The sequence below is a fragment of the Leptinotarsa decemlineata genome, unplaced genomic scaffold (genome assembly GCF_025532065.1).
Source record: "Leptinotarsa decemlineata unplaced genomic scaffold, Ldec_3_MD MMD2_P_RNA_scaffold_6, whole genome shotgun sequence".
Classification (NCBI taxonomy): domain Eukaryota; kingdom Metazoa; phylum Arthropoda; class Insecta; order Coleoptera; family Chrysomelidae; genus Leptinotarsa; species Leptinotarsa decemlineata.
This window is the reverse complement of record NW_027412533.1, coordinates 2,795,359-2,810,437: the sequence shown is the minus strand read 5'-3', so window position 1 is coordinate 2,810,437 and position 15,079 is coordinate 2,795,359. Positions and strand designations below refer to the sequence as shown.

Here is a 15,079-nt window from a genome sequence, read left to right as displayed (position 1 = left end):
GATATTTCACCTTTATCTTCGATGAGTAACAAATTTATTTATATGGTCACTTCTAACAAAAAAAATATATGTTACTGTGGTGATTGGTTAAGAATGACCACTCGGCTAGCCTAGCGGTTTTGTAGGGGGTGGGTAAGGTAAATGAATCCACCACTAGGGTGATGTTTTGAAATTAACCTGATTTATTGATTTATAAATTAATACACAACAATAAGTATGGAAAGGCCTTCTGAATCTAATTAAAAACAAATAAGAGCTTGTGTGATCACACCTCATCTACAATGGCAGCTACCCCAGTTGTATATGAAATATTATTATAAATATGAAACATATGAACAATATGAAACCGACAATTACTAATTCGGTGAGATGGCTGTCTGCGAAGCGGATGTCACTATTATGTGCACTATAGTCTATGCATAGCATGCATGAAGCGTTCGGTGTGATCAAGCTAACTGGAAATTCTTCGATGATGACTATTACTGGTTGTTATTCAGCTGTTGACTGTCGCGTAAGCAACAAGGAAGGTTGCAGCATGCAGGAATTGGAAAATATGATAACTCACCCCAGGCGTTACCTAGCACTTATCTTATTATAACTTATTCCTGCAATATGGAGGGCTGCTAAACTGCTTTATACCATGCAGTGTAGAAAGCAGGGGTGACTTCGGAATGAAGTTGGCCTGGAACCTTGGATCCGACAATCTGTCGATGATGTCGCAAGAAAACACTAAATCTTGCGCCTTGAATCGTCTGCTCTGTTTGAAACTCGAAATGCTTTTCGTAATTGGTAAAAACCACAAATTCCACCATAAAATACAGAGAAGACGTCTTGCTCCCATGCACAACCATTACTGACTGCCCCTCCTCCTTTTTTTTCCTTCCTGTCCCCTTTTTATGCTTCTCACAATACTTTGGAGTTACCTACATCTATTCCTCTGTTCTATATGTTCTAAAATTCGCAGAAAATTCAATAACAACAGTTGCGACCGTTAACGGTTGCGTAACGTCACTTGTGATACGTTTAAATAACTAAATTCAAATATTGCCGCCCGGAACTTGAATTGACCAGCTCAGTCATCTACAATCAGTGACATCCAATACCTACTGAGCAGTTGACAAGAATTTGACAAACGACACATATAAAGTTTACAATTTACTAATTAATTCTATATCTGATTCTGTACAATAAATATTCGTTAGGTAAGTAACAAGTTATACTACTACATAATATTAAATCACTATATTTCTCTGATTTATTTTTTTGAATGTTATTTCCAGGTACTATTGGACCAGTGACTACTCGACCAGAAAGAATGTAAACAAATTACAGAGATCGGATCAATTTTCAAAAATTATTGCTACGAGCATTAAAATGGATGCATATTTACTGGAATTACCGATATAATATAGGCATCGTACCATCGGCAGACGAAACGTGGCCAGATAGTGTTCGAGTGTGATAATTCCTGATACTGAATAAAATTGTTTTTAATAAGAGACGACTTGATGATTCAAATACTGTGCATTCTGTTACGGTTCTTTGTGCATCTAGATATACTCTTTCTCTTGTGTTTTGAATGATAATCTCTTCTTTTTATATAAACTATGCTATTTTAGTTTTCATTTATTTCTGCTATGTTTGATATGCAACCCATTATACATCTCCTCGATGAACTGGTTGTCTATTTAAAAGGTGAAGAGTACCCATGAATTATTCCTTCAAATGTTTGTTACGTGGCAATACTTTGGCACGTAACAAGATTCTAATCTAAAGAGACTCGCTTCCGTCTTGTAGATTTAACTGCAGTACTTTTGCATCTCCACAAAATTTATTTTTCCATAACCTTTCTTTCTCACGTTTAATGTTTTCAACTCTATCAAAATGACCTGAATTCTTAAATTATTTAAAAGTGAGAAACCTTCGCATTCTCCAGAACATTATATTTTAATGAAACTCCCTCATAATCGACATAATTACTGCAGGAGACATAAAAGCCAGAGATAATAGACGCGAAAGTTGTCTGAGAGGAGATTATAAATTTTCTTAGACCTTTTTTACACCCCATTTGTGATTAAATTTAATTATTGCCTGGAGAAATGCCTGTACTAAAACACCCGAAATTGCGTTTTTTGCCTCCGGGCACTGTCAGATCGAGCCAAATCGCCCGGACGATTTTCTCATGCAGAAGAGAGTAAAAGGAATCGATAGATTGCTTTTATGAAAGTTTTGACTGAGCCTGGGAGTTTAATTTCAATTTCCGAGTTTAAATATTGTACAATCCATGATGAAAGTTGAACAATTTTCACATTATGAACTTCACTCAGAGCGTTTCACTACACAGTAGCTTCTTCAGTTGGACTGGTAGTTTAAACTATTTCACAATGCATTTTATACAGCAGAATTATGGAACGGCAGTAATTAGAGCAGTAATTAATTAGTTGATAATGATTGATTTTAGTTAAAAAGGTGGTAATCAGTATATATAAGCAGGTATATTTTGAAAAAATAAAAGATCGGTAATAACTAATAACGGATAACTATCTGTATTTCATACAACCAAGTTTGATGAGAATGAATGATCAACTTCTTGTTGGTCGCTCAATACGAAAATTAATTGTTTTCGTTGAGTTCCAAGGATTCCAGCAGGTTTTTTATTCTTCACTTTCTGTATGTATTGGGTTGTTTCACAAAAGTTTTGTCCGTTTCTAAAAGTCTACTTTAAACTGTAATATATCAGTGAATACTTATACAATACAACAATACAATCGAAATAAGCGCGATTGGAAATAGTACACTTTTGGCAACGTAACACAAGTCGATTAATTTCGTCAGCTTGAAAATTGGATGCTCGCGGTTCTATGAAGTCGACGAAGGCCGTTTTTGTCTGGTCCTGACTGGCGAAGATTCTACCGGTGAGAAAGTTATCGAAGTGCTTGAAAAGATGTTAGTCGGTTGGCAAGAGGTCAGGAAAGTATGGTGGTTGAGGCAGAACTTCGACGATCAATTCGTTTGATTTTCAGACGGTGATTTGTGCGGACAGGTGTTGTCATGGAGCAGGATCCGACCTCTTCTGTTGACCAGTATCAGCGGCTGCTGATGCAATTTTCGATACATTTCGTTGATTTCTCCACAATCGGACTCTGCTGTTATGGTTTGGCCCGGATGCAGAAAGTTATAGCGAATGACACCAGACGCCGACCACCATACAGTAACCATGGTGTTTTTAAAGTTGGTTTTCTCCTTCGGGTCCAAACACAGTCCTGTTGTCGTAGAGGATCCACTTTTCATCCCACGTGACGATCCGATCCAAAAAAGGATATTTTTGGTTGCGCAAAAGCAAAGAAGAAACGACCTAGAAACGTGACAATTTCTGTCGATCGTTCAAATCCTGGCATCCACTTGTTGAACCTTTCGACTTTTCCAATACCTTTTAAACCTTCAAAAACAGCATGGAAGCTGACGCCCAGTTCTTCCGCCATCTCACGAACCGTTTGTGATGGATCAGTCTCCACCAGGGTCATCAAATCATCATCCTGGATTAATGTAGGTCTACCACTTTGGGGATTACCTCCGAGACTAAAATCTCCAGAAAGAAATTCCGCAAACCAACGTTGAACAGTTTGTTCATTAACACTATCATTGTCAAATGCATGGTTGATTTTTCGGGCTGTTTTGACGACGGTTTGGTTAATTTTGATTTCGTAGAGAAAACTTGGCTGAAAATCGTTTTGAAATTTCAATTTTCCTATATGAACTTTTGAGCAAGAACCAAATGTTAGTTTGTAGATACTTTCTTGTCAATGATTGATTTGTTGTTCTTTATATGTCCACCCACGGTAGACTTCTATGCTATATTAATGTTCTGGAGAAAGGTTTAAAACTCAATCTATAACAATACTTGGGAATTCATTTATTTATGAACTCTGAGAATTTACTGAATGAGACGAAATGGAATTAAATTATATCCCTCTGATAAATCTGTTTTCTAATATGAAAATTGGTAATTACTTTATTATATGTCCAATGTAAAAACATTTCTTTTATAATGTTCAGGTGAAAATATCACTCATTAAGTCATATGATTTATATTGTTGTAGTATATTAACCATTGATCAGGTAGAATTTAATCAGTATGAACAGGCCTGAGGATGCTTTTGTAAAGCAAAACATGTGTTGTGGTTTTGTAAACTATCCAGTGAAAATCTTACAATGAAGTGTTACTTGAATATGTCAAGGATTTGAATCAAGTATGGGCAAATTCCATCACATAATTCAGATCGACAAATATTCATTTTTCAGATAATTCTGTGAATATACATTAGATTTGAAAAGAAGAATAGGTGTCTTGGAAGAATACATTTTTTTTCATTAAATATAAGTTTTTCACGAATCCACAAATAAAGAAAAAACACACTTGCGAAGTATATGTAAATAATTAATAACATTAACAGATTAGCAAAATGACGCGCCACCACTGTTTGAACACTCCCATTTCCTCCAACAGCTTCTCAAATCCAAGCATGCATTAAGAAGAACCTTTTCAGTCCTGGCATAAGGGCATATTTAACGTTTTCGAAGTGCCATACAATAAAACTGCCGTATATCCGACGAATTTTCCAACAAAGGGGCCTATTAAAGATTCCAGATCTGGTCCTTTTATTTCCGAAGAGGTCCTTTAAATTCGGATTGTTGGCTATATTGTGCGACAGAATGGAAGCGTGCGAAGTGGATATGAAAGCCGGTGAAAAGCGTTTAAAAAACTTTCAAGGATTCTGAAAGGATCGTACATGTTGATTCGGAAATTTTCTTTAGTGGAAGCAGTTTATTTATTTTGTGCCATACTAAATAAAAGTACATATCTATTATTCAAATATTTTGATCAAATTAAAAAATACTGGAAATTCGGGAAGTAACCTCTATGATAGTTAGATTGCCAACGTTGTTGATTCATGATTAATCGTCTGAATATCAGAATTCTGTGAGATAATGTCTGGTCCTGAAGGTACGCCTAGAGGAATCCTTAAAACCCCATTTTTCCAAATCAAACTGTTCTCTTAAGTAACTTCAGCAACCGACGCGACGTATTCATCCATCCACCGTGGTGTCTCAACAAGTCATACTGGTTTCCTCCTCTGCTAAAAGTATTGGTATCAAAGGCGAACGGGATTTTTCCAAATGTGCTTTTTCCAACCGACTATACAGAGTTGGAAAAACTTGTCAATCAGTCGGAACTACTATTTCACGTTATATGTCCGGTAGCTCACTTGTTACAGTGCGAATTGATTTACGGACGAGGAGTGGTACGAGCTGAGAAGTCTATTCCATACTTTTCCAATATTGTTCATCTACTAAAGTTGGTGAAAAAATGTATTTCACAAGTAAAATTTTCCAAAGTGTGTCAAGAGATCCAGGTCCAGATGAAATGAAAATTACTACTTTCAATTGAGCTCAGTAGTATAAAAAACGTGATTTTGGAGCTATTTAATGATTACATAACTTAATTACATTACTTGAGTTAGTTGAAGAGTATATCTGTAGACTAGGGAGGGTGAGTGTAGACTCACAGCACTTAGGCCACATCTGACCCATTGTACATCCTCCCGAGGAGTTGTCCTCCTAGGTCATCGCCCATCCTGTCCTTTCCAGAAAGGTGGACAGGTCTCTGGGACATATCTCCTTTATGTCAGTAGGTGTAGGCCAAGACTCGCCGAACACACACCCTCTTATTGACTATAACTTCAGGCACTCATCTTCACGTTCACACATCCTGCATAGAGGTGTGTCCACTTGCCCCATATTATGGAGGTGTTTCCTTAGTTGACAGTGGCCAGTCAGAAATCCTACTTTTAAGCGTTGATTTTTTCCTGGTCATCGCCATATATTTCTTCAGCTTCCCAGGGTCGCTCAAGGTGATCCTGGTAAGATTGCATCCTTTGATTCCATCCCATCTCTTTAGGGATTGAGCATGGGTCTAACATTTGGCTAGTTCCGCAATTGTCGAAGTAATCAGGCCGTAGGTACCACGGGGTCCTAAAATTCTTAGTCCGTCCGCTTCCTTGGCTAAAGAGTTGACAATGCGATTACCTCTACTCCTGTCGTGCCCTTTAACCCACCTCAGGATAATGTTATCATCTACTGAAGTTGGTGTAAAAAATGTATTTTACAAGTAAAATTTTCCAAAGTGTGTCAACAGATCCAGGTTCACATGAAACGAAAATTACTACTTTCAGTTGAGCTCAGTAGTATGAAAAGCGTGATTTTGGGTTTATTTAATAATTACATAACATTCTTCATTCACTTGGGTTAGTTGAAGAGAAATTGTGTAGGGGTGGATGTTTTTCTCTAATGAATACTAGAAACGAGAGCACACAGTACGGTATTTTCTAATTGTCTATGACTATGAATTGTTACAGTTACCTTTAAAATTTTAAATGTTATTATTATATTCGAATGTTTCGTCAATATGGCAAAAATAGTGTTCACAGCTTGTACATTTCGTACAGATTCTAGTGTAATTTCTCATTATCATTTCTCATACATACCTTAGGAAGACTATAATGTTCCAAAATCTGGACAGTACCGATCTCATCTTGTGTGTATTTTCTATAATGTTATCCAATTTGGTACTGAAGAGCCTTAGGGCAAGTGTCTTACAGCGAAACATCGATGTATACCAGTGAGGATGACAGTGTTCCATGTAAGTGCAATTTGTTACCATTCATTTAAAGTAGAACTCATCATGTGAATGATATCTGATTTTATTCCACAACGAATGTTTGAAATACAAACTGAGTAAAGAAAAGTATTTTCTGTAGAATTCAGTGTTCATATAGAAGTATTTGTTTCGAAAGATTTTTTTTTCGTGTAATTCAATGTTTATATGAAAGTAGCTGTTTCTGTTAGAATAATAAAACAAATTGGGATACTTGGATACTAGACAGTGGATCTACCGATCATATGACGTCAAATTTTGAGAAATTCATAAATTTCATCAAACGAAACACACTTGTAGAAATAGCTAGTGGAAAGACGATCCTATTAACTGGTTTTGGAGATATTGAACTGAAATTGGACGAAGAAAATGGAGGATCCGTTATAGTACTTGAAAATGTTCTATATGTTCAAGAACTGAGAACTAATTCATTGTCGACGAGTGTAGCAACTGAAAAATTCCGGAAAATAATATTTGAGGGAAATCATTCGAAAATGATTGCTCCAAGTGGATAAGTAGTTGCAAAATCGATCAAAATCAACGGATTATTTTACATAAAAGAGAAGAATACTAATACGAAGCAACATGAGTCATTTGCTAATATTTCTGCAAATAATGCCATTTCTAAAGAAAATAAATTATAGCATAGACGTCTCCCTCATTTGAATATTCCTACTGTGAAGAAAATGCTCGAAAAAGACGGAAATATACAAAACTCTGATGGTGACGAAATCGAAGAAAATTGTACCATTGGCTATCAAGGAAAGCTGAGGCGAAATCCATTTCCAAAATGAAGTCTCAATAGAGAAGAAGCTCCTTTGAAACTGATACATTCAGATGTAGTTGGCCCGATCACACCAGCTTCATTAGGTGATAGCAGATACATCGTCACATTCATAGATGATTATTCAAGATATTGTGACATTGGATTTATGAAGAGCAAAGATGAAGTTTATATTAAATTCAAAGAATACAAAGAGAGAGCGGAAAATTACACGGGAAAAATATTTGCTGTTTACGAAGTGACAATGGTGGCGAATAATTGTCAAATGTATTCAAAGAATATTTGCAAACATGGTATTCAACATCAGTTAACCATTCCAGGGACTCCGCAACAAAATGGAGTGGCAGAGAGGATCAATCAAACATTGTTCGACGTAGCAAGATGTATGATGATCGAATCAGGTTTACCTGAAAAATTTTGGGCAGAAGTATTTGCAACAGCATGCTATGTTAGAAATCGCTGTGCAACAAATGCTAACGAGGGAGAAACCCCAATACAAAAATAATATCATTTACGGGTGTTTGGATGCAGAGCTTGGGCAGTGAACAAAACAAGAACAAGTAAATTCACTCCTAAAGGTGTAAACTGCATATTTTTGGGCTATGATAGCAATACCAAGGCATACAGACTGTGGGATATAAAGAAGGAAAAAATCTTCATTAGCAGAGACGTTAAATTTGGAGAAGACGTTTTTCCAGCGTTGCATAGTAAACCAGATATTCCGAAAAACAAAACAATGGGTGGAGATGAGATTCGTAATATTAATATGAGAACAAATATTTTTAATTTTGAAACAAATGGAGAAAAATATGTATTCAGTAGAAGTAGCAGTGATCAGGAGGAAATTACTGAAGTAGAAGAAGAACGAATTTTGATCGACAATACGCCCCAAACTATAAGCATGGACACCACAAACAACAAAAATGAGAGAGAAGATGCAGAAAAAACTACCAAATCGGGCAGAATATCGAAGAAACCTAATTGGATGTCAGATTACATAGTCGACAAAGAAACATTTACATCAAAATTTTGTAATGAAGCTAAAGATTCTAGAACGATGGAAGAAAGACACCATGATCCATCTAATCTAACATAGGCATTTACTGGAAATAACCGATTAAATTAGCAAGATGCTATTGTTCAAGAATTTGATAATCTCATTAGAAATAATACATGGAATTTTGTAAAGTGGACAGACGAAACCAGAACAATCAAGACGAAATGGGTTTTCATAACAAAGTATAATGAAAATGGACGGATAGAAAAATCTAAGGCAAGAGTTGTTGCACTAGAAAATACTCAAAGGCCTGGAGTTGATTTCGATCAAACATATGCACCAGTTGTTCAGAAGAAAACTATGAGGATGCTGTTTGCCATTGCCGCTGAGATGAGTTGGTTGATACATCAAATAGACATCACTGCCACATATTTATCTGCTGATTTGAAAGAAACGATATTCATGGAAATTCCAGAGGGAAACAATAGTGTACAAAATATATTGAAGAATAAATTTCCAACTGAAGTTTTGAATTATAGAAAAGAAGACGGATTTGTTTGTAAACTGAATAAAAGTATATCGAGTGGTCCAACGAAAAGTATGCACCTTGCTTTTTTTCTTTTTTTGTAACTTAACGCAAAAATGCTCGGACAGGTCAATTTTGCTTTTGAGGGGGACACATTTTAGATGTATTTTTCTACCTGTGCCTTCAACCCCCTAGCGAGGGTGAGTAACAACCCTAAAATTTTAAATGGAAAGTGGGGACGAGTGATATATCATTTGAAAGGGCACAAAATTCTATTTCCAATGATACCTAATTTGTTGTATTTACTTGAATAGTTCCTCAATTTCTCTCGTGCTTTTTTTGGTTCAAATAACAACAGCAGATAAGTTTACAAAAATAATTTAGGCAAACGTTGATTGATTCAGTTCGGTTGCTTTTGAAATTATTTCAACTTTACTGTAAAAATGGTTATTCCATTCCTGAACGAGTTGAAATTGTTAAACTTTATTATCAACATAATAGTTGTGGTAGACTTACTGCTCGCCTCTTTAATAACAGTCATCCCGGGAAAAATGTGAATGATTCGTACGTTGCCAAGTTAGTCCAAAAGTTTGTCGATACCGGATCTGTCTGTAATGTGAAACACCAGCCACGGAAACCGATTAGAAATGAAGCAGTGGAAGTCGCTGTTTTGGGACATGTTGAATTGGATCATACTCAAAGTACCCGTCAGCTTGCTGCAGCCTCAAGAGTCTCCTTTCGTTCATAATACTGATATTAAAAGCCTATAAATTTCATCCGTACAACTCAATGAAGATGATCCTGATAGAAGGCTGCAATTTTGTGAACTGAGCCAGATACTAATTGATGATCCGCACCTATCATTCAACACGTGCTTTTCCGATGAGAGTACATTTTTTTTAATGGAGCTGTGAATAGGCATAATTGCCGTCACTGGGATGACAGTAACCCACACTTATTCCGAGAGGTCCATACCCAGTACCCTCAAAAATCAATGTCTGGTGTGGCATATTAGGTAGTCATATCGTAGGGCCACTTTTTATTCCTGGGAATTTAACTGGTGAGGTCTACCTGAACATGCTTGAAGATACAAGTCCATAGAAGATCTTCGCCAACGAATTACAGCAGAGTGCAGAAGTATAACACCTGATATGCTTCAGAATGTTAGGAATAGATTTGAACAAAATCTGTATTATTGTATGGAAGCAAATGGGTCACATTTTCAGCACTTGCTGAAGTATGATTCTACTAAGTCAATTACACATTTCAAAGTACTGGGTTGTAGTTCTTTTTTTTCATAATACCTACATGTTTGAAAGAAATACAACAAATTAGGTATCATTGGAAAGATAATTTTGTGCCCTTTCAAATGATATATCACTCGACCCCACTTTCCATTTAATATTTTAGGGTTGTTGATCACCCTTGCTAGGGGGTTGAAGGCACAGGTAGAAAAATACATCTAAAATCTGTCAGCCTCAAAAGCAAAATTGACCTGTCCGAGCATTTTTGCGTTAGTTACAAAAAAAGGAGAAAAGCAAGATGCATACTTTTCGTTGGACCACTCTGTATATGGATTGCATCAGTCAGGACTGATGTAGAATGAAACAATAGACAATTTCATCAAAAGCCAAGGTTTTGAAAGATCTATTGCTGATCCATGTGTTTATTTCAAAAGTAAAGAAGAAGTTATAGTCACCATTTACGTAGATGATATATTAATTTTTGGAACTGGAGATGAAACAAACAAATTAAAGTTCAGTTTCAAACAAAATGTTGATACCAAAGACTTGGGGGAAGTGACAAATATTTCATCAATCGTAGTTATGAGAAATCAGGATAAAATAAGATTAGGCCAGTCATTATATGCCATGGAACTTTTGAGAGAAATGAACATGTTGGAAGCAAAGAAGGTAATCTACTCCTCTACCCGTAGGAGAAAAATTTAAAATAAATAAACCCTTAAATGAGGAAGATACAAAATTATATCAGAGAGTTATTGGAAGTCTTTTATATTTTTCAGTTTCGACAAGACTGGATTTAGCACTTCCCGCTACATTTATGAGTCAGTTCAATCATAGACCTTCAAAGCACCATTGGAAGGGTATGAAACATATTCTCCGATATCTAAATGGAACAAGAAACTATGGATTAGAATATTCAAAAACTGAAAAAATTATGGAAGCCTACAGTGACGCAGATTGGGGATCAAATGAAACAGACAGAAAGTCCTACAGTGGCTATGTTTTCGAAATTGGAGGAGGAGCTGTGAGTTGGTCCAGCCGTAAGCAACACTGTGTTGCACTAAGTATTGTAGAATCAGAATTTATCGCCTTGATCGAAACAGCCAAAGAACTGATTTTTTTTGAAGAAATTGGCTCACGAAATATTCAAGGAACAATTTTTTGGTGATTGTTTTCCTATTTTTATCGACAATCAAGGTACGTTTAAACTAGCCGAAAACAATATAATTTCCGAAAGGTCAAAACACATTGATTTGCGTATGTTTCACATCAGAGATTTGATAGAAGAAAAAACAATAGTTTTGAAATATGTTCCATCACGGGAAAATTTGACTGACGAAATGTGTTGCTGCAGTCATTTTGGTGGAGCATTTGAGAGAATTGAGGATCAAAGATCCAGGGGGAGTGTTAGAAATGGTTGATTTTTAGTCAGCTCTGTATTGAACTGTTTCATTTAATGTTGAGTGTGCTCTGTAGACGTGTTTTAGATGTTGATATTTGTTTTGAAGTAGTTGTCAATTTTGATAAAAGAAAAGTCATTACGCAACTTTATTTTCCTATTTCAATTATGAACTTATTAAACTATATACAAATAGTTGAACCATTGCTACAAAAAGTTCAACAGTTTCAGGAGGACTTTCTTTCAGTTTGTGTCTGAAAGTTACTTCTTTGCATGATCTACTCATCCATGTATAGAGTTACTTATTTTCAAATTGATTACTTCTTTCCTTTCTTTGGAAGATTCCCTCATCTTTTTTTTTGTATCGAGATGGAGTAGTAGAGAGCCAAAAACTTTCCCAAAAATATTCGAGAGATATTCATCGATGGCCACTTGCAGGGAACGTTTTTTCAGGAAGCTGAAGAGCCGTACACAAAAATGAACCGACAAGCCCTAGCATCAAAGTTTGGCCAGCAAACCCTCATACCTCACACGGCCAAACGCCTTAAAAATATCAAGCGCAACAGCTCTCAACTCTCCATGTTTCTCGATAGCGTTATTCCAAGGACATGATTTGGAACCCCAGGAATGGGGTTGGACAATGCGTAACGAATTCCTGGAACCCACCACAATGATTTCAGCACTTGCTCCAGAGATATTGCACAACACAACATTCTGCAACTGCAAGAGTGGTTGTCGTCCGAGATGCGGATGCAGGAAATCGGGGTTTCAGTGCTCTTTAGCTTGTGGCCAGTGTAATGGACAAGCTTGTCTCAATGCTTTACCATTACACAACCTTTGACCCCAAATTATGAAAGACCTGGAAACAATTGTCGTGGAAGACCGATGAAGAAGAAGATAATTAAAATTATAAGTTGTACTTCCTGTGATAAAAAATTAATTAAGAACTCTTTTTTTTTAATTTTTCTTAAAAGTACACCCTACCATATATGAAGGTTTTGAGACAACTTTTACGATGTCAAAATACAATTTTATACGATTTTATAACTGGGTATCTCTAATTCCGAGGTAAAATTACTAAGATGACTCGCCTATTATGAATTCTCAGAACATGGTTTCTGAATACGAGTATATCGGCAATACATAAGCGACTTGCTGCAGTGTGTACTTTATTGACATACCTCTGCAACTGAAATCACTGATTGTTTCAATTTCAATCCATTATTGAAATATAAATTTAATTTCAAGCACAACCAACAATACATTTGCAAAATTCATCAGATCGAGGATGTGCCTGTCACGCGTTGCGTGTTTTGCTATCGAAATGGGGTATCTCATTGTTAGGGAACTGGCCATTGTTATATTTTTTCGATGAATGAAAGTTAACAAAAACGTTGTTACCACACGTTATCGCTGAGTTCCATTTCATTTCGAAGATTTGAAAAGCATGTTTCTCGATAACAAATATCCTGAAATATTCAACACTGGATATTTCGAAATATGTATCACTATCTGGTATTTCGAGATCTCTGCTCGAAATCTCCAAGACTAAAATTATATCTTGACAACAGTCTTCGTTTTAAAATTCACATTTCGCAAATTCTAAAACGGAGTTATGCAAATTTGAAAATGATATATTCCAACAGAGTGTTTCTGAATAAAAAAAAAAAATTATACTCTGCGATGATTTAGTTCTTTCACATGCCAACTACGTAGATGTAATGTATGGTCCGGGAATTTTGAAGAGTGACAGTTTTAGAAACCAAAAGCTTTAGAATGCTTGCATTAGGCTCATTACGGTTACGAGGAAACGAGAACACATTTCCCATCTGTTCGGGGATGTGGGTTAGAAAAATATGGATTGTAGACGAACATTTCATTCTGCAAAATTTTTTCAAAAACTTCTTAAAATAAGAAAACCCTCTTATCTTTTCGAAAAAATATCCTTTGGAACTGACTTGAATCATCTTAACTTGAGATTCAGGACACATTTAACAATGTCACAACATAAAACTTCTCTATTTCGCGGATCTTTCACCTACCATACTGTCTATTCATATAATCGGATACCCATTGAATATAAACCATTAGAAAGCTTTAAACGAAAGATAAAAAATATCTTATTACAATAAGTAGATCCAACTAATCGAATTATGTCGAAATCAATAAACCTTTCTCCAAGCTCAAAAAAATATATTTATGTATTGTATTTCAGTTTCCCTGTATATACTGTTGCACTATTCTTGATAGCATACTTTTTTTTATTTTTCTGTGGTTCTTACGGTTGGATGGAAGAGCTGCGATGATTTATCATACGCAGATATTTAATCCTGATATTTGATTGGTTATAATTATATGGAACCATCTAAAAAAGCCATTATAATAATAATTATTATTATTATTGAAGATAACTAGTTTTTCTTATGAAACTGTATCAAATCTAACAAAAAATCGGATTTTTAAACTCACTGAAGTCAAGCAGAAAGCGTAAAACGTGTACTCTTATAACACTACACCGGGAAAAATGATTAAAATTTACCTCGGAATTTTCATTTCGAAAGAAGAAAATTACTTCAGTTTTATTGAAAATATACTCTCTCTATTGAATAATTCACATCCCCGAGCGTAATTTCAGTAGACAATGTACTTTTCATTGAGAATTAAATATTCATCTGATATATGTGTGAAATCATAACGTATTATTTCATGTGAAGAGAATTACTAACTGGACGATGGGTATTCCCCCTTAGTGAAATGTAAATTTTCGCCATCTCTCTATCAAATGTAAAATTACGCTTGTATTTGTGAGTGATTATTCATTCTTGTCTACAGAAGCGCATCGGTTTGTCTGACGTGTGCATTAGAATATTTTTGTTGTTGGTGAAAATAAGTAAAGAAGGTGAGTACATTTCTTGTAAAATTTCAATAACTAGTCCAATAAACAGATGAATTCATTGAGTTTTCTCGTTATGCATTATAGAGTGTTTTTTTTATTATAAGTATATCCTAACCTCACATCGCGAATTATTTCATACTGTATGGAATAGTACAACATATTTTAACTGATTTTCAAATAATTATAGAACATATATTTGAAAATGTTTGTGATAATTACTGAATGGTATTGAGGAAAAGAGAAAAAGAGATATACTCGATAGCAGTGGCGTGACCCATCAGTGACGCCGTATGCACGATCCATTTTAAAAATGAATTTCGATGATGAATAAAGTTTCGTATTGGTGGTTGCAAATATCGGACAATGTTAAATCGTAATTTCATTCACCTAAAAAATATCTGAACGTTTTATTCGTATCTCTCATAATTTTGGATACATTTGAGGATTTGTGATTCTTATTATTGAACTTGAAAACATTTTTGCAATGGGAGGCAAGTTGGAACTCATATCATTATAGC

The 15,079-nt window shown here is 35.4% G+C and overlaps 1 protein-coding gene and 1 long non-coding RNA gene across 10 annotated transcripts in view; one reads left to right on the top strand and one right to left on the bottom strand.

Annotated features, from left to right (window-relative positions):
- The window catches only part of LOC111510402 (uncharacterized protein CG43867), a 746,925-nt gene that overhangs the window by 693,539 nt on the left and 38,307 nt on the right, over positions 1-15,079 (bottom strand). The window lies entirely within an intron of this gene.
- Positions 974-1,618, top strand: LOC111507613 (uncharacterized). Its single transcript, XR_002722414.2, has 2 exons — positions 974-1,202; positions 1,281-1,618. It is a non-coding gene; the product is annotated as an uncharacterized lncRNA (long non-coding RNA).